Genomic DNA, 24,592 nt, shown 5'->3' with positions numbered 1-24,592 from the left:
TTAATATGTGTATACATATATATTTATGTGTTAATATGTGTATATACAGATATATTTATGTGTTAATATGTGTATACATATATATTTATGTGTTACTATGTGTATATACATATATATTTATGTGTTACTATGTGTATATACATATATATTTATGTGTTATTATGTGTATATACAGATATATTTATGTGTTAATATGTGTATATACAGATATATTTATGTGTTACTATGTGTATATACAGATATATTTATGTGTTAATATGTGTATATACAGATATATTTATGTGTTACTATGTGTATATACATATATATATATATTAATGTGTTACTATGTGTATATACAGATATATTTATGTGTTACTATGTGTATATACATATATATTTATGTGTTAATATGTGTATATACAGATATATTTATGTGTTACTATGGGAATATACATATATATTTATGTGTTACTATGGGAATATACATATATATTTATGTGTTACTATGTGTATATACAGATATATTTATGTGTTAATATGTGTATATACAGATATATTTATGTGTTACTATGGGAATATACATATATATTTATGTGTTACCATGGGAATATACATATATATTTATGTGTTACTATGTGTATATACATATATATTTATGTGTTACTATGTGTATATACATATATATTTATGTGTTACTATGTGTATATACATATATATTTATGTGTTAGTATGTGTATATACATATATATTTATGTGTTACTATGTGTATATACATATATATGTATGTGTTACTATGTGTATATACAGATATATTTATGTGTTACTGTGTGTATATACATATATATGTATGTGTTACTATGTGTATATACATATATATTTATGTGTTATTATGTGTATATACATATATATTTATGTGTTAGTATGTGTATATACATATATATTTATGTGTTACTATGTGTATATACATATATATTTATGTGTTACTATGTGTATATACATATATATTTATGTGTTACTATGTGTATATACATATATATTTATGTGTTACTATGTGTATATACAGATATATTTATGTGTTACTATGTGTATATACAGATATATTTATGTGTTACTATGTGTATATACATATATATTTATGTGTTACTATGTGTATATACATATATATTTATGTGTTAATATGTGTATATACAGATATATTTATGTGTTACTATGTGTATATACATATATATTTATATGTTACTATGTGTATATACAGATATATTTATGTGTTAGTAAGTTGCCTGTACCATCTGGTAATGGCAGATAGATTACGAGTTTTGAGCGCTATAAAGAAATTAACAAATGCAACAATATTTAAGTTATTTAATTTTCTATAGTATTGCCATTACAAGTTTTCAAACATACGCCTTTTGTGTGCGATATGGTTACGTTGAGCTCCATAGCGCACCCAAAACAAGCGCTGTGTTTGATGTGCTCGTGCACGATTTTCCCATAGACATCAATGGGGAGAGCCGGAAAAAAAAAAAACTTACACTTGCGATAGCGGAAACAAAAGTTGATGTCTATGGGGAAATAAAAATACTGTTTAAACCTAACATCCTAACATAAACCCTACGTCTAAACACCCCTAACCTGCTGCCCCCAACATCGCCGACGCCTGCCTACAGTTATTAACCCCTAATCTGCCACTTCCGATATCACCGCCACTATACTACATTTATTAACTCCCGAAACCGCCAACCACCCACATCGTAACAAGATAAATGAAACTATATTAACCCCTAAACCTAACGTAACCAAAACCCTAACTTAACCCTAAACCTAACCCTAACACCCCCTAACTTTAACATAATAAAAATATAGCTAAATTAAATTTACAATTATTAACTAAATAAACCTATTAACCCCTAAACTGCCAGCCACCACACATCGCAACAAGCTAAATTAAACTATATTAACCCCTAACCTTAACCCTAAACCTAACCCTAAACCTAACTTTAACATAATTAAATTAAATTTAAATTAAATTTACAATTATTAACTATTAAACCTATTAACCCCTAAACTGCCAGCCCCCCCCACATCGCAACAAGCTAAATTAAACTATGTTAACCCCTAAACCTAACCCTAAACCTAACCCTAACCCTAAATCTAACCCCCCCTAACTTTAACATAATTAAATTAGATCTAAATACAATTTACAATTATTAACTAAATAATACCTATTTAAAACTAAATACATACTTACCTGTGAAATAAAACCTAATCTAGAATAAACTACCAATGGCCCCTAAAAGGGCCTTTTGTAGGGCATTGCCCTAAAGATATCAGCTCTTTTATTGAAAATATTTTACAAAGACCCACTAACATTACAAACCCTCACCCCCCCCCCCCCCCAAACCAACAAAATAAAAAAATTATGTGTTATTATGTGTATATACATATATATTTATGTGTTACTATGTGTATATACATATATATTTATGTGTTAGTATGTGTATATACATATTTATTTATGTGTTATTATGTGTATATACATATATATTTATGTGTTACTATGTGTATATACAGATATATTTATGTGTTACTATGTGTATATACATATATATTTATGTGTTATTATGTGTATATACATATATATTTATGTGTTACTATGTGTATATACATATATATTTATGTGTTATTATGTGTATATACATATATATTTATGTCTTACTGTGTGTATATACAGATATATTTATGTGTTACTATGTGTATATACATATATATTTATGTGTTATTATGTGTATATACATATATATTTATGTGTTACTGTGTGTATATACATATATATTTATGTGTTACTATGTGTATATACATATATATTTATGTGTTATTATGTGTATATACATACATATTTATGTGTTACTATGTGTATATACATATATATTTATGTGTTATTATGTGTATATGCATATATATTTATGTGTTACTTTGTGTATATACAGATATATTTATGTGTTAGTATGTGTATATACATATATATTTATGTGTTACTATGTGTATATACAGATATATTTATGTGTTACTATGTGTATATACATAAATATTTATGTGTTACTATGTGTATATACATATATATTTATGTGTTAATATGTGTATATACAGATATATTTATGTGTTAATATGTGTATACATATATATTTATGTGTTACTATGTGTATGTACATATATATTTATGTGTTACTATGTGTATATACATATATATTTATGTGTTATTATGTGTATATACAGATATATTTATGTGTTAATATGTGTATATACAGATATATTTATGTGTTACTATGTGTATATACAGATATATTTATGTGTTAATATGTGTATATACAGATATATTTATGTGTTACTATGTGTATATACATATATATATATTAATGTGTTACTATGTGTATATACAGATATATTTATGTGTTACTATGTGTATATACATATATATTTATGTGTTAATATGTGTATATACAGATATATTTATGTGTTACTATGGGAATATACATATATATTTATGTGTTACTATGGGAATATACATATATATTTATGTGTTACTATGTGTATATACAGATATATTTATGTGTTACTATGTGTATATACAGATATTTATGTGTTACTATGTGTATATACATATATATTTATGTGTTAATATGTGTATATACAGATATATTTATGTGTTACTATGGGAATATACATATATATTTATGTGCTACTATGGGAATATACATACATATTTATGTGTTACTATGGGAATATACATATATATTTATGTGTTACTGTGCATATACATATATATTTATGTGTTACTATGTGTATATACATATATATTTATGTGTTACTATGTGTATATACATATATATTTATGTGTTACTATGTGTATATACATATATATTTATGTGTTACTATGTGTATATACATATATATTTATGTGTTACTATGTGTATATACATATATATTTATATGTTACTATGTGTATATACGTATATATTTATGTGTTAATATGTGTATATACAGATATATTTATGTGTTACTATGGGAATATACATATATATATATTTATGTGTTACTATGGGAATATACATATATATTTATGTGTTACTATGTGTATATACATATATATTTATATGTTACTATGTGTATATACGTATATATTTATGTGTTAATATGTGTATATACAGATATATTTATGTGTTACTATGGGAATATACATATATATATATATATATATATATTTATGTGTTACTATGTGTATATACATATATATTTATGTGTTACTATGTGTATATACATATATATTTATATGTTACTATGTGTATATACATATATATTTATGTGTTAATATGTGTATATACAGATATATTTATGTGTTACTATGGGAATATACATATATATTTATGTGTTACCATGGGAATATACATATATATTTATGTGTTACTATGTGTATATACATATATATTTATGTGTTACTATGTGTATATACATATATATTTATGTGTTACTATGTGTATATACATATATATTTATGTGTTAGTATGTGTATATACATATATATTTATGTGTTACTATGTGTATATACATATATATGTATGTGTTACTATGTGTATATACAGATATATTTATGTGTTACTGTGTGTATATACATATATATGTATGTGTTACTATGTGTATATACATATATATTTATGTGTTATTATGTGTATATACATATATATTTATGTGTTAGTATGTGTATATACATATATATTTATGTGTTACTATGTGTATATACATATATATTTATGTGTTACTATGTGTATATACAGATATATTTATGTGTTACTATGTGTATATACAGTACATATATATTTATGTATTACTATGTGTAGATACAGATATATTTATGTGTTAATATGTGTATATACAGATATATTTATGTGTTACTATGTGTATATACATATATATTTATATGTTACTATGTGTATATACAGATATATTTATGTGTTAGTAAGTTGCCTGTACCATCTGGTAATGGCAGATAGATTACGAGTTTTGAGCGCTATAAAGAAATTAACAAATGCAACAATAGTTAAGTTATTTAATTTTCTATAGTATTGCCATTACAAGTTTTCAAACATACGCCTTTTGTGTGCGATATGGTTACGTTGAGCTCCATAGCGCACCCAAAACAAGCGCTGTGTTTGATGTGCTCGTGCACGATTTTCCCATAGACATCAATGGGGAGAGCCGGAAAAAAAAAAAACTTACACTTGCGATAGCGGAAACAAAAGTTGATGTCTATGGGGAAATAAAAATACTGTTTAAACCTAACATCCTAACATAAACCCTACGTCTAAACACCCCTAACCTGCTGCCCCCAACATCGCCGACGCCTGCCTACAGTTATTAACCCCTAATCTGCCACTTCCGATATCACCGCCACTATACTACATTTATTAACTCCCGAAACCGCCAACCACCCACATCGTAACAAGATAAATGAAACTATATTAACCCCTAAACCTAACGTAACCAAAACCCTAACTTAACCCTAAACCTAACCCTAACACCCCCTAACTTTAACATAATAAAAATATAGCTAAATTAAATTTACAATTATTAACTAAATAAACCTATTAACCCCTAAACTGCCAGCCACCACACATCGCAACAAGCTAAATTAAACTATATTAACCCCTAACCTTAACCCTAAACCTAACCCTAAACCTAACTTTAACATAATTAAATTAAATTTAAATTAAATTTACAATTATTAACTATTAAACCTATTAACCCCTAAACTGCCAGCCCCCCCCCCACATTGCAACAAGCTAAATTAAACTATGTTAACCCCTAAACCTAACCCTAAACCTAACCCTAACCCTAAATCTAACCCCCCCTAACTTTAACATAATTAAATTAGATCTAAATACAATTTACAATTATTAACTAAATAATACCTATTTAAAACTAAATACATACTTACCTGTGAAATAAAACCTAATCTAGAATAAACTACCAATGGCCCCTAAAAGGGCCTTTTGTAGGGCATTGCCCTAAAGATATCAGCTCTTTTATTGAAAATATTTTACAAAGACCCACTAACATTACAAACCCTCACCCCCACCCCCCCCCCAAACCAACAAAATAAAAAAAATATCTAAAAAAACTAAAAGAAATGCCCTGAAAAGGGCATTTGTATGGGCATTGCCCTTTAAAGGGCATTTAGCTCTTTTACTGCCAAGACCGTAAACTAAAAAATAAAACCCACCCAATAAACCCTTTAAAAAGCCTAACACTAACCCCCTGACGATCCACTTACAGATTTTGAAGTCCTGCTTGAACGATCTTCATCCCAGTGAAGTCTTCATCCAGACGGCCTCTTCTATCTTCATCCAGCTGGTGAAGTCCTCATCCAGGCGGCAAGAAGTCTTCATCCAGACAGCCTCTTCAATCTTCATCCAGTCTGCATGGAGCGGGTCCCGGAGCATCCTCTTCATATGGTCGCCCCGGACATGGAATCTTCAATGCAAGGGATGCGATTCAAGATGGCGACCCTTGCATTCCTATTGTCTGAAAATTTTGAATCAGCCAATAGGAATTAGGGCTGCTAAAATCCTATTGGCTGTTCAAATCAGAAAATAGGATTTAAGCAGCTCTCATTCTATTGGCTAATTCTAATTAGCCAATAGAATGAGAGCTGCTTAAATCCTATTGGCTGATTCAAATTTTTCAGCCAATAGGAATGCAAGGGACGCCATCTTGAATCATGTCCCTTGAATTAAAGATTCAGTGCATGGTGGCAACCGTATGAATAAGATGCTCTGCACCAAATGTCTTCAGGATGGACCCACTCCGTGCTGGCTGGATGAAGATCGAAGAGGTCGCCTGGATGAAGACTTCTTGCCGTCTGGATGAGGACTTCTCTGGCTGGATGAAGATAGAAGAGGCCGTCTGTATGAAGACTTCTTGCCGCCTGGATGAGGACTTCGCCGGCTGGATGAAGATAAAAGAGGCCGCCTGGATGAAGACTTCTTGCTGCATGGATGATGACTTTACTGGCTGGATGGATCCATCAAGCGGGACTTCAACAACTGTAAGTGGATCGTCGGGGGTTAGTGTTAGGTTTTTTTAAAGGTTTTTTTGGGTGGGTTTTTTTTTATTAGGGTTTGGGCAATGTAAAAGAGCTAAATGCCCTTTTAAGGGCAATGCCCATAAAAAAAATAGGATTTAAGCAGCTCTCATTCTATTGACTAATTCGACACACCTTTGCCACCTATCCCACAAAGAAGACCGTGGTCTGAAATTGCAAGCAAAAGAACCAAGAAGAAGAAATGCTTTGACCCACCAAATTCTCTGGAAGCTACTTAAACCAGAGCTATACCATATTTGACAATCAGAGTTAGTGAGTATAGAACTTTGATTATCCTTACCTAGAACTGGCGATAAAACCACTCACATAGACATCTATAAATACAGTCTACCTCATGTTTTAAATTATGGACATTAGAGACATGTAATCCACTTGCAGATCCACACCTAATGTTGCAGACTTTCTACTGTTTGAATCAGCCAATAGGAATTAGGGCTGCTAAAATCCTATTGGCTGTTCAAATCAGAAAATAGGATTTAAGCAGCTCTCATTCTATTGGCTAATTCTAATTAGCCAATAGAATGAGAGCTGCTTAAATCCTATTGGCTGATTCAAATTTTTCAGCCAATAGGAATGCAAGGGACGCCATCTTGAATCATGTCCCTTGAATTAAAGATTCAGTGCATGGTGGCAACCGTATGAATAAGATGCTCTGCACCAAATGTCTTCAGGATGGACCCACTCCGTGCTGGCTGGATGAAGATCGAAGAGGTCGCCTGGATGAAGACTTCTTGCCGTCTGGATGAGGACTTCTCTGGCTGGATGAAGATAGAAGAGGCCGTCTGTATGAAGACTTCTTGCCGCCTGGATGAGGACTTCGCCGGCTGGATGAAGATAAAAGAGGCCGCCTGGATGAAGACTTCTTGCTGCATGGATGATGACTTTACTGGCTGGATGGATCCATCAAGCGGGACTTCAACAACTGTAAGTGGATCGTCGGGGGTTAGTGTTAGGTTTTTTTAAAGGTTTTTTTGGGTGGGTTTTTTTTTATTAGGGTTTGGGCAATGTAAAAGAGCTAAATGCCCTTTTAAGGGCAATGCCCATAAAAAAAATAGGATTTAAGCAGCTCTCATTCTATTGACTAATTCGACACACCTTTGCCACCTATCCCACAAAGAAGACCGTGGTCTGAAATTGCAAGCAAAAGAACCAAGAAGAAGAAATGCTTTGACCCACCAAATTCTCTGGAAGCTACTTAAACCAGAGCTATACCATATTTGACAATCAGAGTTAGTGAGTATAGAACTTTGATTATCCTTACCTAGAACTGGCGATAAAACCACTCACATAGACATCTATAAATACAGTCTACCTCATGTTTTAAATTATGGACATTAGAGACATGTAATCCACTTGCAGATCCACACCTAATGTTGCAGACTTTCTACTGTTTGTACTTATTTTACAAATATTTAGGCTTAACCTGTCAAATTGATTTGTTGCATATCTGGAAGCTGCATATAAACAGCTACAATGGTTTCCTTTTTGTTTGCTTTTCTTCAATAATACTGTATATATATATATATATATATATATATATATATATCTATCTGTTTAGCTTAAACATTGACCTTGGTACTCCTGGACCACATTTTAAGCCCTTATTTTGATGCGCATATTAGCCCATCTACTTGTTTTAGTTCATAATTGTTCAGAATCAACATGTTCATCTGTTGTGAATTATATTGCATTATGTTGTACGTACCGTTATAGAGGGCATGTATTCTTATATGTCATTAATTGTTCATTAACCTGTTGGAGTGAACTCCGTTGGGCCGTATTTCCCCCTACTGTTACACTTTTTTTCTTTTCCTTCTGCATTTACTGGTGGGGCTTAAGTCCACCAAATATCCCCCCTTTATGTTCCCTGTCCCTTATTTTCCTTTCTTTCCCTAAACTCTCCCCCTCCTAATCCTTTCACTCCCCCAGTTCTACTTCCTGTTAATTTATTTAATATTTAAAAGCACTTACTTTAAGTGCAGAATACAGTCCAGTTATAGCAATTGCAAGTTGTCTTAGTTTTACCCGATAACATCCGATATAGCCCCACATCCCCTAGTCAGCTCTTTTAAAATTGCTACAATGTAAAAGGCTTTTTGTCTCTGAAAAATCATCAATTAATAGCTTTCCACAACTTCTATAAAAAAATGTGTAGACATCATCATGATTCAAGAAACACATTTTAGAAAAACCAATGAACCCGCTTTATCACACCTCTACAAAGATCAACACTATCTTAACTCTGGCCCGTCAAAACACAATGGGGTTAGCATCTAATTTAGGAAAGGAACATCTTTCAAACTTCTACAAAAATATCAAGACCAAGAGGGCAAAATATTGGTCTTGGTGGGGCTTTATTATGGAGACCTATCACTCTGGCCAATATATATGCTCCCATTCGCCCTACACCTTTCTTCTTTCGGAAAGTTATCAACCAACTAATATATATCTCCAAAGACCCTATATTACTAGGAGGAGACTTTAATTTTCCCACTAATCCAGCCATAGACACATCCACATTTTTCTCCAACCCACAGCGCTCCTATACCCGTTTGAATTATATCTTCTGTGACCAAAGAATACTGACCACTCTAATAGATTCCAGATTGCACCACACTACGTGTTCCGACCATAGTATGGTTAGCTCTACTTTTAAATGTTACTCAAAACCTCAACACCAACAGCTCTGGAAACATAATGATCACATTTTCTCTGAGCCCTTGTTAACCACTGATATAGTAGATAAAACATCCATTTTTTTTGGTTTTCAATGATCCTGTTGCAACTTCAGCAATTAATAATTGGGAAGCATGCAAATGCTATATTAGAGGCGTGATAATGAGTCACACACTTAAACAATGCAAACAAAGAGCGGCACTCTTCTTAACACTAACTTCAGACTCCATAACAGGGAAAGAGCGTTAAAACAAAACTCCCAATCCCCACAGCTCTTGCTACAGTCGCAACAAGCTAGAGAAGCCCTCAACCATTACCTGATAAAAAATGCTCACCCCCACGGACTCACAACAAAATCAAAGTTTTTCATTGAAAGTAATAAAGCGGGCGTCTTTTGGCCAGATCCCTCAAAATGAAGAGATATAAGTCCTTTATTACTGAAATAGTAGATTCCTCTGGGTCCTCGCATACTTCCAAAACAGGCATAGTTAATCAATTTGCGAAATATTACTCTTCCCTCTATAATCTTCCAACTTTAAACCCAAACCATAAACTCAGACTAATTAATGATTACCTTTCACAGATTCAGCTATCTATCTATGGAAAACTGTGAGTCCTTGGAACTCCTTATAGCTATCAAAGATCTCCCTCAGGGAAAAGCACCAGGCCCAGACTGGTTCACACCCAAATTCTACCTCTTGTTCAAATCCCAGCTAAGTCCTCAGCTCCTTAAAATGTATAATTCCATTGACAATACATGCCACTTGTCGCAGTCTCTGTTAGAAGCTACAATCTCTGTCATTCCAAAGCCAGGGAAATCAATGGAGCAGGTCACAAATTACCGCCCCACATCTTTAATAAACATTTACATGAAACTATTCGCTAAGCTATTAGCAATAAGATTAAATAAAATACTCTGCACTCTTATTCATAATGATCAAGTTGGCTTCATCCCTGGTAGGGAAGCCAAAGATAATACTATCCGTGTACTACAAACCCTGTTCTCTGCTGACTCCTATAAAACCCCTCTAATCCTATAATCCACAGACACCAAAAAGGCCTTCGACAGGGTGGACTGGGATTTCCTCTGGGCCACACTGTTGAAGTTTCGTTTCTCAAATACATTGATTACCCAAGTAAAAGCATTATATCATAACCCAACTGCCAGAATCAGTGCTAACAACACACTATCCCAAAAGATTACCATTAACAACGGTCCGCAACAGGGATGCCCCCTCTCTCCCCTGATGTTTGCCCTAATGGTGGAAACACTGGCGTATAGAATTAGAAATAATACAAAATACAGGGTGTCTCCTTTGGAGTGGCACAACAAAAATGCCTACTTTATGCAGACGATATTATATTTACAATTCTCTCCCAGATCACCTCACTACCTACCCACCTCGCAGAGCTAGATGATTACAAACAGGTTTCACATTTTTCTATTAACATGAGGAAATCAATGTTAATGCCTTTAAACATCTCAGAGGAGGAATCACGATTTATTTCAATGCATACTAATTTCCAGATTACAAACAAAATACGCTATTTAGGAAAAGATGTATCTTCTAGTCAGTCAGATCTCTTTGACCTCAATTATACCCCCCTTCAGAGGGAATCTCAGTCTTCCCTTAAAACATGGCGCAATTAAGGCCATCTCTCTTGGATGGGACGTGTTAACGATATAAAAATTAATCTCCTCCCTAAATTCCTGTACTTGTTTCAGGTCCTCCCACTAGACCTGCCCTTTCAATATTTAACGAGGCAGCAAAAACAATTTGAACCAGAGTAGCCAGGAATACAATATACCTTAGCAGAGATCATGGAGGTTTGGGAGTCCCAAACCTTATAGATTATTACAAATCGACACACATAGTGCGTATAACTGCATGGAAACCAAACAAGCCCTGGGTTCAACTGGAATCCTTCCTGGTAGGAGGACATAACCTAGTAGATATATGTTGGATCCCACCCAAAGTTAGACCCTCAGAAATCAGCACAAACTACTATGTTGTGGCTACATTACGAGTTTGGGATAGGGTCTTGACCAATGATAAATCAATATCCAGTCAGTCACCCCCCTTACCCCTCTCCTCAATAATCCAAGTTTACTAAAATCACATACTATTCATACACCAAATGTTGCAGGTTCACCCACAAACATTCCAGTACACATGGTACTAGACAAAGGTATAATTTGTCCCCAATTAGAGCTCTCCCAATTATTAGGACCTCCATTCCATGTCTGGTTTCCTTATTTGCAAGTGAGACACTCTGTATTTACTAGCCCCTATAAGCACGACCTTACCAGGCCACTTACCTCCCTGGAAACCCTATTTATAAAGTACTTTATAAAGTACTGAGAGGTTCCTTCCCTGCCAAGAAACCTTCCTATATATCTAAATGGGAAAAAGAGCTAGAGATCAATCTGACAGAAAGCCAATGGAGCCACATATTTTGTGAGACAAAAAAACATCCATCTCATTGATTATAGCTGAAATTAATTAGAAAATGCTCTTCAGGTGGTACCTAACCCCACAACGTCTCCACAGTATCTTTCCAAATTCCTCTTCCCTGTGTTGGAGATACTGTGGCAGCACAGGCACACTATCTCACATCTGGTGGTCCTGTCCTCTTCTACAAACCTTTTGGAGCGAAATCTCTAAATGCATTAACACAGTACTAGGGACTTCAATAACACTCACACCCACTATTGTCTTACTAAACAGCAGCTCACCCATCCCCTGTATATATCGGAAAAGATTATTTCAGTGTATGATTAAGCGCTTAGTACCCAGATTATGGGAAAAAAGCCTGATTCCCACCTTTCCTATGTGGGTAAAAGAGGTGGACCACATCTTAGCTCTAGAAAAAATACACTACGCCTTTATTGGTAAACAAGACTTTATTGCAGATGTTTTATATATTTGGGAACAAAGAACACTGTAACTGTTATAATATGATACCTGAGAATGGTAAACTGTTAGTTTAGTTAGGGGAGAACTTAGCAGTATCTCCTCTTTATTTATTGTACATGTAACTGAGGCGATTTGCTGTATAATACGAAATGTTGATATATGTCTGGACGACATTCTGCCATTCTAATGTTTGTCTTGATTGCCGAATGTATATGTTCTATACATCTGTTTGAAAATATAATAAAAATGTTTAATTTTAAAAAAAAAGTTACCATTATTTTTTACACTGTATACACCTTACAATTTGATTTGTAAAATTCTAAAAAAAGAATCTGCAGATTGTAGGAGGAGCTTAATTCCATTGTACAAATATTGACTGCTGTAGATTTTGTGTCAAATAGGCCTGACATTATATGCTTGGTTATCCTCAAGTCTAGTAACATTAAAAAACAAGGTTTGACTCATTGGGGCATATTTATCAAGCTCCGTATGCCGCTTGTTTCCCGCATTAACCGTAACTTGTCCACCTGCTCTGAGGCCGCGGACAGAAATCAACCTGATCAAATTGATTGACACCCCCTGCTAGCGGGCGATTGTCTGGGAATCTGCAGGGGACAGCATTGCACCAGCAGTTCACAAGAATAACCAGGTACATCCTAAATAGGGTCTGTAACAGATGTAACTGGTTTTCAATCCGCCACCCTTCAGGTCGCAGATGCCATAGAAATCAATGGGAGTCTGAAAACACAGAAAGCTTATGTTAGATGCTGCAAGAGAATAAAGTAAATTACATAATAAAAGTAAAATAGAAACTTTATTAAAATTGTATACCCTTTCTAAATCAAACAATATTATTGCTACACATTTGGTGCACTAGTGGATATAGGGATAAAAATGAGTCATTACTACTTATGGATTATGTTTCAACTTTGTCTCTCATTACAAAGCAAGGGGACAATATTATTTTTGCAATTTTTTTTAAACGTTTTGCCCCTAACTTGTTGCACTTATAGATATAGAGATAAATATAAAATAAATAGACAACATAATATAGCTAACTTCCTTTTTATTTTTTTGTGAAAAATCTATGTGCACCGTGTTTAAGCCATGTAATACAAGTCCCATCTCTACTTCGCACCAATTATGATGCAACACTTTTTGCACAAATTATGACGCAAAAAACCTAAACAACTCACACACTAGTGAATTTTTCAACCACTTTTGATTGGAATATGCATTATCACATGATTTATAACATCAACCTATCTGATTCAAATATACATTTTAAACTATCACTAACGAATCAAAATTCTCGATACTTGTGTCATTGATCACTCATCAGAACTTGTAAGGACCATTTGTTACATTGTGTATTATACTTTGAAAGTATGTATATGTGAATTTAGAATTAAAGATAAACATTGATGCTGACATTTGGATTTTAAAATTCGAATTGATGTTTGATTCAATATAATCTTAAGATGATAGCTCAAAGGGATAGCCCACCTAACATTAAACTGTCATAATTCAGATACAGCAGACATTAAACTCACCTCTTTACTGTCATGCTATTTTCAGTGTATTTCTTCCTTCTCTTGAATTTCTTTATCAGTAGGAAATGTCATTTTATATGCCAGCCCATTTTATAACACCTGTATAGGGGTGGTTTTTAAAACTAGATTGCAATCAGGAGGGGTTACACAGGTACAGAGAGAAAACTGGCCCAGCTCTTAAAATATCCATTGATTGCAAATAAATACCTATGATACCCAGATTACATGTTATATATGAAATAATTCCTGCTCAGAATAATAATACATTTACACTATATACATATAATTGTATAAATAAGCACAGAGATATGAAGGACAACAATGTTTAGAACAAAAAAAGGAATTTAGGGACATGTAAATATGTTTGCAAAATATTTCTGACATAACCCACGCACACACACACACATATATAGTATATATATATATATATATATATATATATATATATATTTATACACAAGTATGTGCAAAGATATATGTACAAATTCTAGCATTAATAATCATTTACAAAAATAAAATATGAGATAAAAGCATATCATGACTTCTATAAATACAAATACACATTCATTTATGTGAAAGTATCATATAACAGATCAATATAACAATAACTTTCTGTGAGATATTGTTTGTTGAGGTATATATCTATCTATTTCTTGCTCTTGGACATTAACAGTTGAAAAATAAAAGAATAGCTTTAGAGAAATATGGTTGTTCATGGACAGTAATGAAATGATATAAATAAAGTTGGGAAAAACCTGAATAACCGTGTCATCGATTACTGTTAGTTAACAACAGTTTGATGCTCTTCGCACCGTATTTGACACGTGTGTTTTTGAAGGCTTTTTTGATAAATAAGGGGATCGTATTCAGATCAGCGGCAGCGATATCTGGCGAGCATATTGACGCCGGTGAATGCACTGAGATTGACACTTTGATAAATAGACCCCGTGGCCTTTAACTGTGATCAATCCTTTCAGATAGGGCATGTGTTTGAGAGTTTTACTGAATTGTCACCTAGATTATGAGTTTTGCGTTCGTGTTTTAATGCTGAAAAAAATGGCCATTTCACAGTTAAAACAGCAATGCAGCCATTACGAGTCTTGTCGATATAGCTGTACCACAAGCCTTTTAGCCTGTAATGCAACGTCAGTCCTGCACTCAAAAAAATGACGTTTTTGTGTGGGATTCCCATTGTGCTGCGGTGAGGCTAAAAACTTGCGCTCCAGCCTATACCAACACGATCGGAATTCCAATAGGAATGAGAAATCTAATTACATACCTGCCATACCATGATGTTTACCCCATATACATATAGACGAACATAATCCATTGGGGGACACATGTTATTTTTAATCAAGCCCATATTCTATTTTTGAGATATATATATTCTTGGCTAAAGTTCTGTTTATATTCATTATTTATTTGTTCACATCCTTTATTATATATTGTCACTGATCTATATGATTTGCAATCTGATGAGCTATTGGTCAAAGTACACTGTCGACATAATATATATCCCATCTTTTGACTTTGTATATAAACACATTGGGGCCTAGTTATCAACGTGTCTACTTTACCTGCCTTCACCGGCCCAATACGCCCGCCTAAGCTCGCTTACCATCGCCACCGCGGACCTGAAAAATTTCGCCTAAGTTATCAAAAAATCTGTCAAAAAGCCACGCACCAAGTACGGGGCGATGAGCAGCGGACTGTGATAGTTATCACTCATCCGATCTCGCTGCTCTTCGGCTTTTTGACAGCTTTATTGATAAGCTGTCACTAAGCACCCACACTAACTATACTGTTCAACCCCCTATACCGGCGCCCCCGGAGCCCCCTGCAACTAAATAAAGTAATTAACCCCTAAACCGCCGCTCCTAGACCCCGCCGCAACTCTTATAAATGTATTAACCCCTAAACCACCGCTCCCGGACACCGCCGCCACCTACATTATACCTAGTAACCCCTATCCTGCCCCCCCATAATGCCGCCACCTATAATAAAGTTATTAACCCCTATCCTGCGGATCCCGGACCTCGCCGCAACTAAATAAATAGTTTAACCCTTAAACCGCTGCTCCCGGACCCCGCCGCAACCTATATTAAACTTATTAACCCCTAATCTGCACACACTACACCGTCGCCACCTATAATAAATTTATTAACCCCTATCCTGCCCCCCCCTACATTGCTGCCACTGTAATAAAATTATTAACCCCTAAATAATAACACTAACCCTAACACCCACCTAACTTAAATATTAATTAAATAAATCTAAATAATATTTCTCTTATTAACTAAATTAATCCTATTTAAAACTAAATACTTACCTTTAAAATAAACCCTAATATAGCTACAATATAAATAATAATTATATTGTAGCTATTTTAGGATTTATTTTTATTTTACAGGCAACTTTCAATTTATTTTAACTAGGTACAATAGCTATTAAATAGTTATTAACTATTTAATACCTACCTATCTAAAATAAAGAGAAATTAACCTGTAAAATGAAAACTAACCTAAGTTACAATTACACCTAACACTACACTATACTTTAATAAATTATTCCTATTTAAAACTAAATAATTACCTGTAAAATAAACCCTAAGGCCTAGATTTAGAGTTTTGTCGGTAACGACCCGCGTAGCTAACGCCGGCTTTTTTCTGGCCGCACCATAAAAATAACTCTGGTATTGAGAGTCCACAAAAAGGCTGCGTTAGGCTCCAAAAAAGGAGCGTAGAGCATTTTTAACGCAGCTTCAACTCTCGATACCAGAGTTGCTTACGCAAGCGGCCAGCCTCACAAACGTGCTCGTGCACGATTCCCCCATAGGAAACAATGGGGCTGTTTGAGCTGAAAAAAACCTAACACCTGCAAAAAAGCCGCGTTCAGCTCCTAACGCAGCCCCATTGTTTGCTATAGGGAAACACTTCCTACGTCTGCACCTAACACCCTAACATGTACCCCGAGTCTAAACACCCCTAACCTTACACTTATTAACCCCTTATCTGCTGCCCCGCTATCGCTGACCCCTGCATATTATTTTTAACCCCTAATCTGCCGCTCCGTAAACCGCCGCTACTTACATTATCCTTATGTACCCCTAATCTGCTGCCCCTAACACCGCCGACCCCTATATTATATTTATTAACCCCTAATCTGCCCCCCTCAACGTCGCCTCCACCTGCCTACACTTATTAACCCCTAATCTGCCGAGCGGACCTGAGCGCTACTATAATAAAGTTATTAACCCCTAATCCGCATCACTAACCCTATAAAAAATAGTATTAACCCCTAATCTGCCCTCCCTAACATCGCCGACACCTAACTTCAAACAATTAACCCCTAATCTGCCGACTGGAGCTCACCGCTATTCTAATAAATGTATTAACCCCTAAAGCTAAGTCTAACCCTAACACTAACACCCCCCTAAGTTAAATATAATTTTAATCTAACGAAATTAATTAACTCTTATTAAATAAATTATTCCTATTTAAAGCTAAATACTTACCTGTAAAATAAATCCTAATATAGCTACAATATAAATTATAATTACATTGTAGCTATTTTAGGATTAATATTTATTTTACAGGCAACTTTGTAATTATTTTAACCAGGTACAATAGCTATTAAATAGTTAAGAACTATTTAATAGTTACCTAGTTAAAATAATAACAAAATTACCTGTAAAATAAATCCTAACCTAAGTTACAATTAAACCGAACACTATACTATCATTAAATTAATTAAATAAAATACCTACAATTACCTACAATTAAACCTAACACTACACTATCAATAAATAAATTAAATACAATTCCTACAAATAACTACAATGAAATAAACTAACTAAAGTACAAAAAATAAAAAAGAACTAAGTTACAAAAAATAAAAAAATATTTATAAACATAAGAAAAATATTACAACAATTTTAAACTAATTACACCTACTCTAAGCCCCCTAATAAAATAACAAAGACCCCCAAAATAACAAAATGCCCTACCCTATTCTAAATTACTACATTTCAAAGCTCTTTTACTTTACAAACCCTGAACAGGGCCCTTTGCGGGGCATGCCCCAAGAAATTCAGCTCTTTTGCCTGTAAAAAAAAACATACAATACCCCCCCCGAACATTACAACCCACCACCCACATACCCCTAATCTAACCCAAACCCCCCTTAAATAAACCTAACACTAAGCCCCTGAAGATCTTCCTACCTTGTCTTCACCCTACCAGGTTCACCGATCCGTCCTGAAGAGCTCCTCCGATGTCCTGATCCAAGCCCAAGCGGGGGGCTGAAGAGGTCCATGATCCGGCTGAAGTCTTCATCCAAGCGGGAGCTGAAGAGGTCCATGATCCGGATGAAGTCTTCATCCAAGCGGGAGCTGAAGAGGTCCATGATCCGGATGAAGTCTTCTATCAACGGCATCTTCAATCTTCTTTCTTCCGGATCCATCTTGCAGACCTCCGACGCGGAACATCCTCTTCTCCCGACGCCTACTAGCCGAATGACGGTTCCTTTAAGGGACGTCATCCAAGATGTCGTCCCTCGAATTCCGATTGGCTGATAGGATTCTATCAGCCAATCGGAATTAAGGTAGGAATATTCTGATTGGCTGATGGAATCAGCCAATCAGAATCAAGTTCAATCCGATTGACTGATTCGATCAGCCAATCAGATTGAGCTTGCATTCTATTGGCTGTTCCGATCAGCCAATAGAATGCGAGCTCAATCTGATTGGCTGATTGGATCAGCCAATCGGATTGATCTTGATTCTGATTGGCTGATTCCATCACCCAATCAGAATATTCCTACCTTAATTCCGATTGGCTGATAGAATCCTATCAGCCAATCGGAATTCGAGGGACGCCATCTTGGATGACGTCCCTTAAAGGAACCGTCATTCGGCTAGTAGGCGTCGGGAGAAGAGGATGTTCCGCGTCGGAGGTCTGCAAGATGGATCCGGAAGAAAGAAGATGCCGTTGATAGAAGACTTCATCCGGATCATGGACCTCTTCAGCTCCCACTTGGATGAAGACTTCAGCCGGATCATGGACCTCTTCAGCCCCCCGCTTGGGCTTGGATCAGGACATCAGAGGAGCTCTTCAGGACGGATCGGTGAACCTGGTAGGGTGAAGACAAGGTAGGAAGATCTTCAGGGGCTTAGTGTTAGGTTTATTTAAGGGGGGTTTGGGTTAGATTAGGGGTATGTGGGTGGTGGGTTGTAATGTGGGGGGGGGGTATTGTATGTTTTTTTTTACAGGCAAAAGAGCTGAATTTCTTTGGCGCATGCCCCGCAAAGGGCCCTGTTCAGGGCTGGTAAGGTAAAAGAGCTTTGAAATGTAGTAATTTAGAATAGGGTAGGGCATTTTGTTATGTTGGGGGTCTTTGTTGTTTTATTAGGGGGCTTAGAGTAGGTGTAATTAGTTTAAAATTGTTGTAATATTTTTCTTATGTTTGTAAATATTTTTTTATTTTTTGTAACTTAGTTCTTTTTTATTTTTTGTACTTTAGATAGTTTATTTCATTGTAGTTATTTGTAGGTATTGTATTTAATTTATTTATTGATAGTGTAGTGTTAGGTTTAATTGTAGATAATTGTAGGTATTTTATTTAATTAATTTATTGTTAGTGTAGTGGTAGGTTTAATTGTAACTTAGGTTAGGATTTATTTTACAGGTAAATTTGTAATTATTTTAACTATTTTAGCTATTAAATAGTTCTTAACTATTAAATAGCTATTGTACCTGGTTAAAATAATTACAAAGTTGCCTGTAAAATAAATATTAATCCTAAAATAGCTACAATGTAATTATTTGTTATATTGTAGCTATATTAGGGTTTAATTTACAGGTAAGTATTTAGCTTTAAATAGGAATAATTTATTTAATTTATTTAATAAGAGTTAATTAATTTTGTTAGATTAAAATTATATTTAATTTAGGGGGGTGTTAGTGTTAGGGTTAGACTTAGCTTTAGGGGTTAATACATTTATTAGAATAGCGGTGAGCTCCGGTCGGCAGATTAGGGGTTAATAATTGAAGTTAGGTGTTGGCGATGTTAGGGAGGGTAGATTAGGGGTTAATACTATTTATTATAGGGTTAATGAGGCGGATTAGGGGTTAATAACTTTATAATAGTAGCGGTTGCGTCTACTCGGCAGATTAGGGGTTAATAAGTGTAGGCAGGTTGAGGCGACGTTGTGGGGGGCAGATTAGGGGTTAATAAATATAATATAGGGGTCGGCGGTGTTAGGGGCAGCAGATTAGGGGTACATAGTTATAATGTAGGTGGCGGTCGGCAGATTAGGGGTTAAAAAATTTTAATCGAGTGGCGGCGATGTGGGGGGGCCTCAGTTTAGGGGTACATAGGTAGTTTATTTGTGTTAGTGTACTTTAGAGTACAGTAGTTAAGAGCTTTATGAACCGGCGTTAGCCCAGAAAGCTCTTAACTACTGACTTTTTTCCTGCGGCTGGAGTTTTGTCGTTAGATTTCTAACGCTCACTTCAGACACGACTCTAAATACCGGAGTTAGAAAGATCCCATTGAAAAGATAGGATACGCAATTGACGTAAGGGGATCTGCGGTATGGAAAAGTCGCGGCTGAAAAGTGAGCGTTAGACCCTATTTTGAGTGACTCCAAATACCGGAGTTAGCCTAAAACCAGCGTTAGGAGCCTCTAACGCTGGTTTTCACGGCTAACGCCAAACTCCAAATCTAGGCCTAAGATAGCTACAATGTAATTAATAATTACATTGTAGCTATTTTAGGATTTATATTTATTTTATAGGTAACTTTGTATTTATTTTAGCTAGTTAGAATAGTTATTAAATAGTTATTATTTATTTAATAACTACCTAGCTAAAAGAAATACAAAATTACCTGTAAAATAAATCCTCACCTAAGTTACAATTAAACCTAACACTACACTATCATTAAATTAATTAAATAAATTACCTACAAATAACTACAATTCAATTAAATTAAATAAACTAACTAAAGTACAAAAAATAAAAAAGCTAAGTTACAAAAAATAAAAAAAAATAAGTTACAAACATTTAAAAAATATTACAACAACTTTAAGCTACTTACACCTAATCTAAGCCCCCTAATAAAATAACAAAGCCACCCAAAATAAAAAAAATCCCTACCCTATTCTACATTAAAAAGTTACCAGCTATATTACCTTACCAGCCCTTAAAAGGGCCTTTTGCGGGGCATGCCCCAAAGAAAACAGCTCTTTTGCCTGTAAAATAAAAATACAACCCCCCCAACATTAAAACCCACCACCCACATACCCCTAATCTAACCCAAACCCCCTTAAATAAACCTAACACTAACCCCCTGAAGATCATCCTACCTTGAGCCGTCTTCAGCCAGCCGACCACCGATGGAACCGAAGAGGAGATCTGGAGCGGCAGAAGTCATCATCCAAGGGGTGCTGAAGAAGTCTTCCATCCGATTGAAGTCTTCATCCAGGCGGCGTCTTCAATCTTCATCCATCCGGAGCAGAGCGGAGCCATCTTCAGAAGAGCCGACGCGGAGCCATCCTCTTCTTCCCGACGACTAACGACGAATGAAGGTTCCTTTAAGGGACGTCATCCAAGATGGCATCCCTTCAATTCCGATTGGCTGATAGGATTCTATCAGCCAATCGGAATTAAGGTAGGAAAAATCTGATTGGCTGATTGAACCAGCCAATCAGATTGAAGTTCAATCCTATTGGCTGATCCAATCAGATTAAGCTTACATTCTATTGGCTGTTCCGATCAGCCAATAGAATGCGAGCTCAATCTGATTGGCTGATTCAATCAGCCAATCCGATTTTTCCTACCTTAATTCCGATTGGCTGATAGAATCCTATCAGCCAATCGGAACTGAAGGGACACCATCTTGGATGACGTCCCTTAAAGGAACCTTCATTCGTCGTTAGTCGTCGGGAAGAAGAGGATGGCTCCGCGTCGGCTCGTCTGAAGATGGCTCCGCTCCGGATGGATAAAGATTGAAGATGCCGCCTGGATGAAGACTTCAATCGGATGGAAGACCTCTTCAGCCCTTCTTGGATGATGACTTCAATCGGATGGAAGACTTCTTCAGCGCCCCTTGGATGATTTAGTACAAAATAGCAAAAGCACTACACTAATGGAGAAGGAACGCTCTATTTTTTATGATTGAATCTATACACAGTATATTCAGGTTAATTACTAATGGAGTACAATTTGTGTACCTGAATTTCATATACCTGTGTGTATTTGTTAAATTCCTGTTATTTGTTTTACGGGTGTATGTCTATATACCCAGTGAGCTTGAGTGCTTGTGCATGAAACAATACTAGTCACGAATATAGTCTCTACCACAGAGGATAGAGACTAAAAGAATGCACTTGGGTAGCACTTCTGTTCCTTATAAATATCATTAAGACTCGTGAGAACCTTAAACAACCACTGCAGGTCACGGGTTGAGAGAAAAAATTAAAACATAACTTTTATTAATTTAACATTCATTAAAAAATGTGTACTGTGTAAATGTGTGTACTTTAAAAACACATAGCAACTTTGCTTATAATGAAAGTGGCTTAAGATATTGGTTAAGTAAATTCCCTTGAACTTGAAATATTCTTCTGGAGTAAAAGTATCTCTCTAGTTAGTACTATCTATTTGTCAAATAACAAGTAGGTAAGTATCCTTTAATATTATACACCACTTAGATATTCAAAATCCCCACATACCATTGATAGTGTATCACAGTAGGTGACCTTGTGAGATGGCATAGCTAACACAAAATTTACCTAGTTAGTGGCAACTTGAACTTGACTTTAAATCTTTAACAATATTGATATATCTTTTCAGTAGTAAAATCAAAGAGCGTGCTATATTTGAATCGCACATTAGCTACAACCGTTAACCGCTGCACCAGACCGCCATCATATATACTAAAACAATTATACTCTTAGAACTCAAAACTATAGCGGTAAACCGAGGCGCAAGTGTTAACGGCACAGTACCTGATTGTCAACACAAAAATTATATTTTTCTAAAAAATCTGTTGGTAACCTTAGAAGATCATAGAAGGCAGACGTTAATAATAACAGTGTCAAAGCTCTGTTGGAACAACATAAGTCTTTTAAAGATATATCTGAAATACTATACAAACTGAGCAACCAGTATACCATTATGGTTGCTTGAGTAACTAAAAACGAAAGACCTCTTTTTCCTAAAAAAACTCGTGTATACAACAGCAACTAATAAGTATTATACTAGCATCAAACTAAAGATATCTGTTGTTACTGACTGCATACAAGATATGCTCACAATATAGTTATATCTAAATTTAGAAGTCACGCTGCATATACAGTACATGCAGCACAAGAAAGCAGTCAAATACTGAGTTTAAAATAAAATAAAAAAACATTATACTGCCTTAATACAGATTGTTTGAAATATCACATCCTTAGTTTTTTATTACATATAGATGACAATCCTATTTTATAGTAGCGCATCAACTATATACAAGTATAAGCTCTAAGTACTCAAGTAAATCTCCTAAGTGGTAAAATACTAACACCACTCACAACTGAATAACACAAACTAGAAATCTACAAATACAAGTTGTGCCATAAGTACACCAAGCACATTTACATACCATATACCAAAAATAAAAAAATAAAAGATAACTAAAAACTATGTTGCACTAATTATCCAAGTACAGAATATAGATCTAAATTAAGAACAAAAGGTTCTTAATTGTCCAAGTTCTAAATACTTATCAAAACTGAAAAAATATCTCAAGTGATTCTGTCATCCCATTGAAGGATAGAATGGAACAGTGAATAACAAATTCATATTAATAACAAATGTAATAATATAATTGTCAATAATAGAAACACCAATAGTGAATAAAATCTGTACTTAGAATCCATCACTATTAGAGATCTAGCAACTAAATGAATGGTATGAATTATCTCTATACAGAGACTACTCTATCTTAATAGTGTAAAACAATAAACACATATTTAGATATTTATTAACTGTGCATTATACAGACAAAAATTATATAGTTATCTTTCTCACAAGGTCACCTATTGTGATATACTATCAATGGTATGTGGGGATTTTGAATATCTAAGTGGTGTATAATATTAAAGGATACTTACCTACTTGTTATTTGACAAATAGATAGTACTAACTAGAGAGATACTTTTACTCCAGAAGAATATTTCAAGTTCAAGGGAATTTACTTAACCAATATCTTAAGCCACTTTCATTATAAGCAAAGTTGCTATGTGTTTTTAAAGTACACAC

This window comes from Bombina bombina, chromosome 6 (assembly GCF_027579735.1).
Source record: "Bombina bombina isolate aBomBom1 chromosome 6, aBomBom1.pri, whole genome shotgun sequence".
Lineage (NCBI taxonomy): Eukaryota > Metazoa > Chordata > Amphibia > Anura > Bombinatoridae > Bombina > Bombina bombina.
Note: the sequence above shows the minus strand (reverse complement) of the source record.